At 34.8% G+C, this 13459-nt stretch overlaps 1 long non-coding RNA gene and 1 pseudogene across 2 annotated transcripts; one reads left to right on the top strand and one right to left on the bottom strand.

Annotated features, from left to right (window-relative positions):
- Window positions 1-3233: 3233 nt before the first annotated feature.
- LOC131003769 (transcription factor bHLH36-like) lies at window positions 3234-4443 on the bottom strand (annotated as a pseudogene). The gene is made up of 3 exons (XR_009094789.1): window positions 4036-4443; window positions 3667-3952; window positions 3234-3593 (listed from the first exon to the last, which is right to left on the bottom strand). The product of XR_009094789.1 is annotated as a transcription factor bHLH36-like (transcript).
- Window positions 4444-12741: 8298 nt separating this feature from the next.
- Window positions 12742-13459, top strand: LOC131003751 (uncharacterized). Its single transcript, XR_009094783.1, has 2 exons — window positions 12742-12888; window positions 13225-13459. It is a non-coding gene; the product is annotated as an uncharacterized LOC131003751 (long non-coding RNA).

Here is a 13459-nt window from a genome sequence, read left to right as displayed (position 1 = left end):
AGAAGCTGTGTCCATACTTTTCCCAGCAGCAGAAGAGGTTTGAGAGATAAGGAACTCTGAAATTTGTACTCCTTTATCCACCGCTTCCTTAACCAAAGAGTTAAACTCCGTCGTGGTCCCCTGAAGTTGTCCAACCTGATCCCCAATAGTAGCGGCCTGATTGTGTCTTAGACGATCTTTTAAAGTCGGAGTTGCTGTGCGCACCAACTGTTCGACAGTTTGCTTAGGCGGCCTACCCCGCCCTCGTTTGATTGGTACGGCTTCAATCATCTCGTTTGTAGTACGACTAATGGCACCAACTGTTTTACAGTTTGTCTCCTGTTCTTGCCTTTCACCAGCACTATCAGCCTTTTGATTTTGAGTTAATGTTGTTTCTAAAATCTGCACTTTCATCATGTTTCCTAAGGCCACCTCCTTATCAGCAAAAGTATCCGTCTCAGTGCTCTTGTTATTACTTGCATCTTCGGGTATTATCAGTGGTACGGTGTTCGAATCAGGAACGGGTCTGCACGCAGCTGTAAGCAAATCAGGTCCGGACAAACCTTCTTTACGCTGGGGCAAATTCTGTGCCCCATCTGTCTGACGAAACTCCTCAGGGGGAGTGTGATTAATATGTTCCGAAGCGCTGATAATGGAAGTCCTCTCCTTCTCAATAAGAGGCTCCTGGTTGAAGTCCTCATCTCCGGAAGGCTCTTGAGGTAAAGCCTCGAAAGAATTACCGATCGGAATCTCTTTATTTTTCTGCCATTCTTTCCCCATAGTTTTTTTGTGAATGGTTTTGTGAGAAGGTTGATCCGAGCTTGTAGGATTCGTGATGTCCGTGTTGTTGTCCTGCTGTTTCTTGCGGCGGCATTGAGCAATGTTATGACCTGCAAGATTGCAAAAGCCACAAAAATGCGGCAAATTTTCATATTCGAATTCAACCTCGAACGACCGCGTTCCCTTATCCACTGTGAGAGTTTCGGGAATAGGCTTAGAGACATCCATGTCGACAAGAACACGAGCAAAGTGACCAACTTGCCCAGAAAACGCAAAACCATCAAGTTTAATAGGAAGACCGACATATCTGGCGATGCCGATTATCACTTCCGGATGCCAGTATTCGTGAGGAAGATAATAGATTCTCAGCCAGACTTGGGAGAGAGCAGATGATTCTTTGTATGGGTCAAAATCCGGAACCCATTCCCTGATTCGAATAATACCTTTGCTCAATTTCCAAGTAGCCCTATATTTTGCCGTAGCAAGCTCATATTCATTCGCGAAAATTATCGAAAAAAAGCCTTTTCCAAGTGGCACCACACGGATCTCATCCGAGGTTTTCCATAAAGCCATGAGTTCTTGTTTAATGTCAGAAGAAAATCTGGGGGCGTCTCCCTTATTCAGCAAAAGCCTGGCGTGAACAGCGAACTCAAACTCCTTGAGTTTACTTTGATACAGGGATTCAGGAATCCGAAGAATAGATTTGTTGCCAATGTTTACGGGGTGAAGAGCGTTGTAGTCCTGGGCAAAAACATCTGCTGGTTTGGGAAGTGATCGCTGGACCGTACGCGCAAAAGAGAGTTTGTTCCTTTTCGCCTCAGTGCTAGGGCTAGATATTCCATGCAGCGTCGATTTGACAAGAGCCTCGGAATGACTCTTGTCGTTCTCAGAATCGGGTTTGAGATAGGAACTTGAGGGAACATCCGAGGGCCGAGTGTGGTTCTTATCGGAGGAAGCAGGCATTTGTCTTACAAAGTTGTTGGAGATGGGGGGAAAATCGGAAGTCATGAAAGCAGGCGGGTTACTCATGACATCGAAAGAAATTCCTTCTTGGACCATATAAAATTACAAACACGAAAAAGAAAAATAGCAAAAATACGATATATCCGAAAGGGAACAAGATCAACCGATTCAAGCAAAACAACCAACGAAGAAAAGAAGAAGCAAATCGAACTGAACGCACCTATCTACTAGAGATTAAAGAGAAAGAGGTGAAAATGAAGCTTACAAGGGTTTTCGATCGGAGAAAGAGGACGAGAACCGCATCATCCGTTCCGGAGGACGACTGATTTCCGCCGCTGTTGCTTCGGTGCAGCGGTGCTTCGGTCGGCGAGTCCACGGCTGGAGGCGTGAAGACGCTGCGCTAGGAGCAGCGGAGTGTGCAGCGCTCAACCTGGTCCGCAGATCTCGATCCCCTGGTCTGCCGCTGCGGCCTCTTTTCCTCGCACCAGACCAGTCGTGATGGAGCAGCAGCCCGCAGCTCTCAGTCGGAGCAAGCTATGGCGGCTGCCGCTGAGGTGCCGAACGTCAGGTGGCGGTGGCGGACGGCCGAACCAGACCAGCCGTGAGTGTTCCGGCGGCGCTCAGCTCTTGTTCGGAGCAAGCTAATGGAGTGGCCGAACGCCGGGTGGCGGAGGGGACGGCCCGGTCACCGGCAAAGGGGAGACGGAGGACGTTAAAGTCAAGCCCGTGGGCTGCGCGCACTCCCTCAACGGGAGAGAGAAACTTTTCAGCCGAAAGCTTCACTGTAGCATGGCATCGTGTTGATTTTTGGGCAAGGATATAAATTTAAAATCGAGAATTTCCCTAGATAGATCTATAGATTATTGACTAGAATGGGCAGAGCTATATTTTGAATTGGATTTGGCACGACAGTCTTGACAAAGTTTCCTTAAAACAAATTTGCATGATAAGTGGAAATTTCAATATTATGTCTGTTTTGATCGAGATAAAAAAATAAATGAAGAGTGGGATCCTCGGTGTTCGCTTCGAGATATGCTTATTTCCTTCTCTATGAGATGTTCTATAGATCATGGAAAGAGCCATTAATTAATACAACTAATTATTTGAGTGAACTGCTGCATGTACTTAATATTCAATAACGTTTTTTTTTCTCTATTTGAAAGGCCAAATAAAAATTTATTCATTTAACATGAGTAGAGTACAAGGGGATCTTAGTTAATTAGCATTAAGCTCTGCCTCTTCGTTGTGTCCATTCAATGTGTAACCAGCAAGCAATGACATGGCTATTGTCAACCCATATTTGATTTAAACATATATAAGATATTTTTTCCCAATTGAATTAATGGGCATAAATTTCACTTAAACTAACAGTGACAGTCCAAGATATATGGTAAAGTTAAGTAAATGAAAGAGGACTTATTAATTAGGTGAAACCCACATTGCTCCCCCTCCCACAACTGACGACATAAGTATTAATTTTCGATTGTTACTATATATGAATAACATTAGGGTAAAGAAAAATAAATCTTTAACTTTTAAAGCCTAACAAGTTAATTTCTAGATCAAAGTTTAAGGCCCAGAACACCAGTATGCATTGATGATCCCATAACAAAATAGGTAACCCTAATGTATGACATGATTTGTTAATCAATAACAAATGAACAGATCAAACCACTATCGTCTCCATGAGCAAGAAAAACAATGCCAAATCAATGCTGATCCCACTTATGCAAACTTACTCGAATAACTCTTTCAACAGCTCATAAAAATGATGCAAGAATCTTGCATCATACTTGATCACTAAATTTGTCAATATTACTCGTCAGCTTTACTTGCAGCATCTGGAGATCGATACTCGGACTAGTTACATCCTAAAAATGAAATGAATATATATATTATTAATTGGAAATAGCTAGGATTTATTTAATTATAACATACGCGTACCTCAGATTGGATGGTGCAATGCAACCTTCCATCAAATTTGGTGCAATTACAGTGGACAACATTGAGGCCTTCATCGAGCAGCAGCTCCAGGATTCTCGATAGGTGAAGGCTTCGCCCTTCCGCCAAGATCAACACCTCGACGCCGGCCGTGCATCGCTGAACCCTTACTGTAATAGGCAAAGCCTTGCTAGAACTCCCTCTTCATTTCCAGCTGTCTAACTTTATTCTGCATATACCTTATATACTTTGTAGCCTCATGAATTTGATCTGATGCCGACCGCGTGCCCTTGAAAATTTTAAAAAATCATGAAGATCAATTTTTGAAGTGGTTGTATAACATTAAATTAATGTATTCTTTTTGTGGTTTACCTTGATACACTTGGAAGGGAGGACTGAACGGAGAGAGGCGTGAAGGTCGGCCATTTCTTTTCTCCTTTGCCTCTCAATTTCTCTGTGCACTATTTTCTTATCCAACCGCTCACTGATTCTTGCGCCTTCCATCTCTTGTAATTTACCTGCAATTTTATTTCCTTTATGGTTTTTTACTTCGAGATTGGTTGGATCATTGTGAAATAAAATTTGATCAAAACCGACGTCCCATATCGAGAAATCTGGAACACTAATTGGAATTTCATCTTGTTGTCTACCGTCTCTTTTCATGTCGGTTTTATTCAAAATAAGCACATATAGAGGGAAATATGTATTATGATTTGTACTTGGTATGATTGATATATTTAAGTAGGTATTACTCAGACATTAGGGATTGATCTTTCAAATCTCTAAATATAATTAAGTAAGTAATCCAGTATTTTATTGATATCACTATTGATTTGGCGAATGTGAACGCGTGTGTGGACAAATTATTGCGATTTTCCGACAAGATTTCTAATCCATCGCCTGTTGTGGGACAGCTGCTTCACCAATAACTATTAATTTGTTTTTCTTTTGAATAAAAATGTTCTCGGCCAGCCTCACCCAACTTGGAGACTTGCTCATAGTTTTTCAACTTAATATTTGTAATAAGTTTTTGTATCATGTCTTCATATTTCACACACACACACACATATATATATATATATATATAATAAATGGTTTTAACGACATACTTCAAATATGGTGAGATCTTAGATTGAATTGTAGGCGTTGATTATTTAATATATTATATGGCTACAATATTTTCTGATTTTAATCATTATTTATTTAGGAAAAGATTAAATGTGTAATTACCTAATTATCAGTAGTAACTATAATTTTTATGTAATTTCTTTGACATTATTTTATTTATGGTATATTTAATTAGAATCAAATTCTCTCTTTTTCCCTGTCTCTTTTTTTCGTTTATTTTGGTAATTTGTATATAATTCTCTCTTTCTCACTCTTTTTTGTTGTCATGACATTTATTATGTTGGATTATATTAGTCAATTTTTTATTTCAATTTAATCTTGAGGATTTAAATGCGCTTGTATTTGACACACCTATATAGGCCATGTTATGTACATGAAAGAAGTCAAAAATTTTGTCAATGTTTTTGTTTAAATTCTTATTCGTCATTTTTAGTACGTACGTATATTCATAAATATCTCTGTTAATATTCAATAATTTGCCATGTTTGTTGAAGTGTATTTTTTACATATATGATACAAAATTAAAATTTTAAATAATGTTATTTTAACCACACAACATAACTTACAACATTTTTTAAGTTAATTATTGATCTTTAAAATTTTAAATAATATTATGGATTCTTAATAGGTGTATTCAAATTTAATAGTAACATCATAGTTATTATGATCTCAATGTAATAATACGTTGTTCAGTAGCAATTCATACGATATTCAGTTTCAAACCTTTAACATTCATCAAAACCAACTACAATATTCCAAAATTTATTTGTTCGAGTTTAAAAGTGGAACACATGATAAAATTATTATAAACAAATTAATCATGTTCCAAATTGTGCATAATCGTAAGTCATTGCACACCTAATGAATAATATTTAATACGTACTGAATACGACTATAATACAAGATGCACATAATCAGTTTTAATTATGCACTGAATACGATTACAATAGAAGTTGCATATAATATGCCCATGTTCCAAATTGTGCATAATCGTAAGTCATTGCACACTTATTCCAAATGTCTAATGAATAATGCATAATACGTACTGAATATCACTATAATACAAGATGCACATAATCAGTTTCACGCACTGAAGACTACTACAATAGAAGTTGCACAAAATCAGCCTTACACTATGATGATATGCTGATAAAACATTAGTTCATTTTAAACCTTAAATACATGTTGCATAATTCTTTAATAGTTTCAAGTATGAATGACATAAAACACATAGTCTTAGAATTACAAGCATTTTCAACAGGAGTCATTAAAATGCTGTAAATGATGAAAACGTCCAATCATGTATATAAGCTCCTTATACCGAGTCTATAAGAACCAAAAGTAAAAACAACAGCATTGGCATATTCCACCATTTGATCAGTGATAACCCCTCAACCGAGTAAGTTCTTTCGCCCAATCTTTCACTTCAGTAGAGAAATTAAGAATATACATTGAAATAAAGAACACTACTGAATGTATAAATAAATTAACAAAAATTTGATATAGAAATCGTTTTGATTTACAACAATTTGTATATATTCAACAAATGTTATTGAATATATATGTATTGAAATATTATGGGGCAAGTCATAGAAAAAACTTGTTACACATAAAAAAATACAAGAATCTTTGTCATAACATGGTCATTTGTCCGAAATTTGCATAAAGGTATCGAAATTTTGCCAGCAGCAGAGCTGCCAGCAACATTCAAATTCTAATTCACAACGGACCTGTCCATCTTCTTCTCGAACTCGACATTAAGATTCCTATGTTCAGTACTGATTTCTCGTGTAAATGGGACGCCCTATATCAGGCGACAACCTACAAGAAATCCTACATTGCTGGAAGAAGGCTAATGCATTTCCTCCAACCATACCAGAGCAATAACAAAAAATGCACATTCATAACAAATAGCAAGGCTTAAAAAAAAGACATAATTAGCCAGATTAAAGACACAATCGATCATCAGTCATAGAGTATTTTTACGTTTTGCAAGATACTTGCCCAACTACAGGGCCTACTTGCCTTTCTGACCAATACAACATAATAACACAACAAAAACACACAGAGAAGCTGGTGGACGTCGTATCCCACCAAATAATTTCTGCAATAACTAAGAATTAGTATAGTTTAGTAGCAAGCAGGGTCGAACCACAGAGAATGGGTAATTGCAATCAATTTTCTGGAGATCTAAATTGGTGTAGCTAGCACGCCTTAATTTTGAGAGAGAAAATACTAATAAACTAAGAAAGCAAATAAATCAACAAAAATTGCAAATAGAAATTAATCAAAGAAAGGTAACTCGGCTGGAATAAATCCATACTAATTTAATAACTCTGATCATCAACGCAAAGATAAATTAATCCCTATCAACCAACCAGTTATAGGATACCATGAACGCAACGGACGTACCCCAATTCCTACTTACTGTGTCGATAGACAGCTGGAGACGCCAGACCTGCCTATTTCCCTTATTAAAATATAACCTAGTTGGAGACGCCAAACCTAGATTTAATATTCTAATAGCATTAAGATGAAGGAACCCAATTTAGATAAATTATCCAAGAATGCAAGTAATAACTCGTCTACCAATTTATTCCTACTACGAACATGGTAGCTTTATCACTAATCAGCCCTATTCCAACAATTACGAATTTGCAGGAACCGATTGACTTCCTAAGTTGGCCAGACTTAAATAAAATCATAATTGTCGCCGAATTAAATCGAAATCAACAGGAATCAATTATATGCTCAATTAGGTCTCACATATTATTAAATCAATACTTCATTATTCTCGCCGAATTAAAGATTTAGCTACTCATAATTAAACTAGCAACAATCAAATAAATAAAAGCAAACATAGAACAATAATTAAATTGCAATTGAATTAAATCACCACCAAAAGAAATTGAAAGAAATCGTCTGCTCCAATTTTGATGATCCAGCCGCCAAGTTCCAAAGTCAAAACAAGAGAGAGAATTGAAAAACTAAAACTAAAATCTTAAGAATTAAAAAACGTGTAGCACTTAAAAAATAAAACCTCTATTAACTAGCGGCTGTGTAGGAATTATAAAAAATAAACCTAACTTCTCCAATCTAATGCATGCGGCTGTCTTTTACTAACACTACAAAAAAATATATCGGACACCGATGGAATTACAGATCGAAAATAATCCGTTGGTAATCACCGACGAAACAACGGCGGAATTCCGACGAAGATGTTTTCAAAATTTTACCGACGGAATAGCGACAGAATTATTAGCGACAGAAAATAATCTGTCGTTAAATATTATTCATTATTTTTAATTTTTTTTAATTATTTTTTTATTTACCGACGGAATAGCGACGAAATATAATCCGTCGTTAAATATTACTCCCTCCGTCCCATTGATCTTGTCCCGTATTCCTTTTTTGTTTGTCCCACCATCTTGTCTCATTTCTATAAATAACTCTCCTACTTTATCACTTTATCATTTTCTCTCTCCTACTTTATCTACACACTTAATATTATCTCCTTAATAACCTTACCGAAATCAAATGGGACAAGCCCAATGGGACGGAGGGAGTATTTATTATTTTTTTAATTTTTTTTTTAAATTTTTTTTTAATTTACCGACGAAATTATTAGCGATGGAAAATATTCCGTCGTTAAATATTATTTATTTTTTATTTTTAATTATTTTTTATTTTTTTTATTTTTTTATTTTTTATTTTTTAATTAATAATCCGTCGGTAAATATTATTGATTTTTTTTTGTTATTTTTATTTTTTTAAAATATTTTTTATTATTTTAAATTAATATTCTAATTTATTCTTATTTTTAAATTATTGAGAATATTTTAAATTTATTGTTATTTTCAACAATAATATATATATATATTTTTAAGTAACTATAATATTAATATTTTTTATTATTTTAAATTCAATCGTATATTTACCGTCATTCTTTCGTCGGCACCACAAGTCTTAGATATGACTTCAGCATATTCTAAGGTTATGAATAAATGATATTGTATATTAAAATAGAGTTTAAATGAATTGATAGGTGATAGTTATATCAATAATGTGCGTGTTCTGTACTGGTGACCACTCGAAAAGAACTTCAAGGTTAAGCGTGCTTGAATTAGAACACAATTAAGATGGGTGACCCACTGGGAAGTTCGTCTTAACGTATGCAATTAAGTTCAAAATACATTAGAAATACCACAATACTTGTGGAGAATAAAGTTAGATTGATACTCCCTCCGTCCCAAACGAAATGTCCTATTTCTTTTCGGCACGGAGATTAAGAAATGTGTATAAAGTAAATAAAGTGGGTTGATGGAAATTATTTAAATATTAAGTATACAGAGAGAGTGTATTGCCAAAAAAGGAAACATGACATTTCGTTTGGGACAGCCCAAAAAGGAAAACATGACATTTCGTTTGGGACGGAGGGAGTATTACAAAAAAAAAATATTATTTTTCGTAAAAAAAATAGCGACGGAAATGAATTCTGTCGCTAATACCGACAGAATTTTCCGTCATTGATTTCAGATGACGCCGGCGTCATCGTGTGCTTACCTACGGACAGTCCGTCGGTATTTCCGTCGGTAATTATCGACGGATGCGAAATTCCATCGGTATTTTTTTTACCGATCACTTTTACAGCGACACACGGCGGCCGTCGTTGATCCGTCGGTGATCGAAAATAGCGACGGATTTTTTGCGATTAGCGACGGAAAATTCCGTCGCTAATCGCCCAATTTCTTGTAGTGTAAGCAAATATATATATATATATATATATATATATATATAGGGTCCAATTCTATAGAGAAAGACCCTTAGAGTTAGAATTAAGATTAAATCAATACCATTGATTTATGGGTAATGGATGGTCCAGATTTCATTCTGTAATCTTATTTACCATCAACCAAGTATTGATTCCATTCAATTATTTATACGAAAAAGGTTATACTCGTAAAATTGAAATTCGACAGATTACTCAGATTAATCCAATCCCGGGATTTGCTCCCCTTCCTTAGAGAGTATGATTCGAAAAGATTTTGAAGAATTTTACTCAATGGTTTTGGAGGCATATTTTTGCTGCTCACTTTTTTTTGGGCCGCCGAACTTGTTCAACGGGAGCAATCTGTTTCCTTAATTCGTCAGACTTCGGGAAGATTTTGAAGGTGCAATTCTTGTCCAATTTAATGTTACTCGTGTAATATGTGATAAATTTGTGTCGTATTCGTTCGGGATTGGTGATAATATTCTTCCTAATGTTCTTCGTCTGTGATCTACTGTGCCGATAGATACCTTCATTTTCTAATGGTGTTATATTATACTGATTGTTGTTCATCGTCCCAAAATAATAGTATTTGTTGACAGATATTGATGTTGTTCATAGTTCAAAAAAAATCGTTCAAGGTACTCATAAAAATTATATATATATATATTTATATACATCGTCTCCTGGTTTTAAATAGTTTTTATGGTGTTCACTTGCTACTACAGTATAAGGATTTTCTGATATGGTTTTATAAGTCTTCGTCATCCCTGGGCATAATTGTGAACAATCTTGATAGTTGTTCGGTGAATTCTTCAATAATTTTGAAAGCAATATGTTTGTCCAGAGTTTCAGTTATATATGTGGAATGTATGAACATTATATTCCTTTGAATAAAAAATAGACATTTCTCAATTGAAGCTTAATGAATTTTGCAATAACAGTATGTTCATTGTTCATTGTTAATGAACATCAATTTTAATTGAATGTTATTGTGACTAAAATTTAGCTATTAAACTCAATTGGCTTGTTCATTTTGTGTCGTTGTACTCCTCTGTTACTTTGCAAAACAATTCCTGAATAATGCAGTATTAAATCTTAGATTTCTAGTGTGTTAAACTGTTATTGACTTTAATATGAACATGTACACAGGTTTGTTGAACTGTTATTGCCAATGTGAATATGTTCAGATGAAATGTAATGAATATTGTTTCCATGTTCACAGCTGCAGTATAAGAAGTTCGAAAGAAAAAGCATGCAGATTCATAACAAACAAGTAATGTTTGTTGAGACTAATTAATAGGCCATTCTTTTATGTGCTTACCTACTTATTTTATTACCAGTTGAGTTGTATTCGTCTGAACCTGTGAGAAAAAGGACTAGGTTGTCTTTGCAAAAGGTTCCAGGCTAGGTTTAAGGTATACAGGGACCGTAGCAAAAACTTACAAGTTGTTTACATTTAAAGTGTTGCATCCTAACTGTTTTCATAGGTGGAGAGAAAACAATGCTAGCAAGATCTAGTAGTGGTAAAAATAATACCAAATGAAAGAGGTAAAAAGATAATGACATTTAAATATTATGTTTACTTAGTTTGCAACTGTAGATTTTACATTTTTTTTGAGTGCTTGGTCTGTTCTAATATTTAATCATTTGTTAAGGAGTCCAAAGAAAAGGAGCAAACCTGCCCCATCAGAGGAAGAAGGTAAAAGCGTAGAGGATGCTACTGATGGACCTGATGTTGGTGGCAAGGTGAATGCGGACTACGAAAGGCTACATATCGAACGTCGTCAGCAGTTTTTCATGATGTATTGCCACAGTAGGCATATCTTCAATTGATTATTTGTCTTTTTTTGTACTTTATAGATTTTCATTGTTATTTAGCCCATTAATACATTCCTTTGAACATGAATTAATAAAGTTATGAACTTTGTATTGAACATGGGAATTAGTAGTGTTTTTCGTTTCAGATGTTCTTATGTTGTGTGGAGTTCACTGCGTTGTTTTTTAGAATTTTTTAGATATTTATTGATATGGATTTCGATTAATGATCCGCATTTGGATGTCAGCAAGTCTACAATGACAAAGGTTATAGACATATATACAATAAAAATTCCATTATAAATATATTTAATCTACAAAAACAGGCATACAATGTTTAAAAACATTCCGTTTACAAAAATATGGATTGCGTTTGTATTTTATTATTATTGTTTGATACATGTTCGGCAAAAACTCCCCTAAGTTCAATAGAAAATGTAAAAAGTTCAACGAAAATATTGTAGTAAAGAAAACTTATGTTTGGGTATGACGCAACCAACTAGCTGGATAATAAGCATGCAAGTTCAGAACATGTTTCTGAGACCAGGACAAACTAAATAGATTGCAAAGAAAAATCTATAGGTTCATTTATAACCTGTATATACTGAACATAATGATGCACTTTAATGAACATATTTTTGCAAGAATCAACTATGCAAGTTCAGCACTCATCTGAACCATTCACGACATAAATTTTGAAATTAAGCTATGAATAGTTCGTTGCAGTCAAATGAGCTTAGGCTGCTACTAAAAACCTTAGTTAAATTATCAATTATAGTTATTTTATTATTTGAAACTTAAAAAAATATTAAATTATACATTTACGTCACTAATGACTAAACCATGCGCTGCCAAAAGTAAAAAAACTGATTCCGTAAAATATGGAGAGCGTCGGTTACAGAAACTAAAGAAAGACACTAGTAACCTTAATACGTAAAATAAGGCAGACGGATGGAATTAATCGTGATCGTCAAATCCAGCAGATCGAATGGACGACAACCTTTCTCATTTCTTTAAATATTTACCTTTCTCAATAGAACTTTTCCCTATATATATATATATATATATATATATATATATATATATATATATATATATAGGGTTGAGATCTATAAAGAAACCCCTTACATATAGAGATTAAGGAATTAATCATAACCGCCCAAGTAGTGGAATTGGACGGTTAGATTGATTTGATGCTGTACTATTTTAATTCCATAAATTAATAATTAAAATAGTTTTTAAATTGAATAAGGGCAACTTTGACAAATCTATTCGGATGAAACTTACCATCCGAAATTAACTCCCATGAAAATAGGATTTATTCATCCCCACCAACCATGACTACACCTCATTCCAAAAATCCTACCAAATTGACGACGATTTCTCTCCAGGCAAGAACAAACCTCAAACCCTACTTCTTGATAGATCGGCGACGATTTCTCTCCAAGAACGAACACACCTCAAACCCAGAAACCTTACTTCTTGATAGATCGGCGATGATTCTTCTCCAGGTATTATGGTTTTTTATTCAATTCTTCCAAAAAAAATTCATCTTTTCTGATTGTTTATTGTTCAACTTTCTCGATCCAGTGTCGGTCGGAACATTTAGATTCATGGGAAACAAATTAATCTTTATTATTTGCTCTTTATAGTTGGTCGGAAAACATAGAAAAATGCGTTGATTTATTTGTTGAATATTCAATGTATGTGTTGGAAATTATCATTTTTGTTTTCGGATCAATAAATTACTTCCGTTGGAGATTTCGATTGTATGTTATAGATTTTACTTCATGAATGGTTAATACATCATTATTTGAGTATTGAATACCTATTATTGAATTCTCCAGTATGCAACATTGTTCTTATCTGATGAAGGTCTCAGCGAGCCTGCTGCTCGAATATTCGAAGGGTGAAGCTAGAGGCTTGGCGGTGAGGAAAGGATCGTGTCTACAATATCTGTTTTTCTTTTGGATGTGACGATTCAGATATTTTAGTTTTGTTTGATTTTATGTTAATTGAATTTTTATATTCATGAGTAATATTACTTTATTCGATATAATAGTTTTCTTATTCACAATTTAA

Source organism: Salvia miltiorrhiza, unplaced genomic scaffold (assembly GCF_028751815.1).
Source record: "Salvia miltiorrhiza cultivar Shanhuang (shh) unplaced genomic scaffold, IMPLAD_Smil_shh original_scaffold_266, whole genome shotgun sequence".
NCBI classification, from domain to species: domain Eukaryota; kingdom Viridiplantae; phylum Streptophyta; class Magnoliopsida; order Lamiales; family Lamiaceae; genus Salvia; species Salvia miltiorrhiza.
This window is presented reverse-complemented; position numbering and strand designations above follow the sequence as displayed.